Consider the following 1118-nt stretch of genomic DNA (forward strand, 5'->3'; position numbering starts at 1 on the left):
CTGCACGATAAATAATGAGGACAAGCAATGACTGCATTTAAAACCTTTATTGTGGTTGTTTTGAGAATGATTGTATGTTGTTTAAGTGTGTATGGAGTTGTTTCACTGGGTGGTGGGTTTGGTGTCCCAGAGTGGTTGCTTCTTCTACATGTTGTCTTGTTTCCTGCTTCATTTTGAAACTCAAATCTTGTTTCAGGTCACTTCCGCTTTACTGATGACCCACACCTCCTAAAATGTGTCGCACCTGTCTCGTTGCCAACTCCTCTTTAAAAATTTATTCATTAACGAAATGATCTGCCACCATTTTTAATCCACACAGTGATTCAGTTGTTGACCACCGCCGCAATTTATTTGAGGAACTTCATCTCACAGACTGACAGTGAGCATGCAAGTGTAGATGAGAATGGCCTATATACTCAGGAAAATGTGTAAGGACAGTGATTTATATGCTGTTACCTTTAATTCCTCCAGAGTCAATGGGAGCTGTAGGCGGCGAGGAAGGCCCCCAGCAAGGAGGTCGCTGCAGAGCTTCCAGGAGTCTCCAGTACCAGTGTGTTGCATGCACATGGCCCCTCTGGCCGCATCCTGACCGGAGCTGTGCTGCAGAAACAAAGAGACACCATTGGTGCGATCAATGTTATAGCAGGTGAGTTTGAACAGACAAGAACTGTTTTGTGTGACATTGCATCTACTATAAAAGAGCTTGTTTAAAAGTGAACCTTTGCATTCTTGTATTTTCAGAGACGACGTATTACATCCTCTTGGGTCCTTGCTCCCAGGTGATAGTCTTCCTGTGAGGGAGGGGGGCTGTGGGTCAGGGTTATCATGTTGCGGGGAGGGAGAGGAAGGTGAATCCTCTGGGACATGTTGTGCAGAGCTGCACACGCCCTGACTGTTTGACATCCTTTTTTTTTGGGGGGGGGGGGGGGGGTGCTAAGGCCTCTAGACACCACCGTCTGCACTTGAGCAGGCCAATGACATGCTGCTCAACTGGGCGTGCTTGAAATTGGACATCACTGTTCTGCATTTCCTCCGCGAGCTCTGCAGGCTGGGACAGGGAGTGAGGAGCCACTGTCCCCTGCAGGTTAAAACAGGGAGGGATTATACATCATGAACGG

At 47.6% G+C, this 1118-nt stretch overlaps 1 long non-coding RNA gene across 1 annotated transcript; it reads left to right on the forward strand.

Annotated features, from left to right (window-relative positions):
• Nucleotides 1-256: 256 nt before the first annotated feature.
• LOC138405531 (uncharacterized) lies at nt 257-843 on the forward strand. The gene is made up of 3 exons (XR_011239293.1): nt 257-379; nt 472-646; nt 742-843. It is a non-coding gene; the product is annotated as an uncharacterized lncRNA (long non-coding RNA).
• The last annotated feature ends 275 nt before the right edge of the window (nt 844-1118 follow it).

This window comes from Paralichthys olivaceus, chromosome 19, assembly GCF_024713975.1.
Source record: "Paralichthys olivaceus isolate ysfri-2021 chromosome 19, ASM2471397v2, whole genome shotgun sequence".
NCBI classification, from domain to species: domain Eukaryota; kingdom Metazoa; phylum Chordata; class Actinopteri; order Pleuronectiformes; family Paralichthyidae; genus Paralichthys; species Paralichthys olivaceus.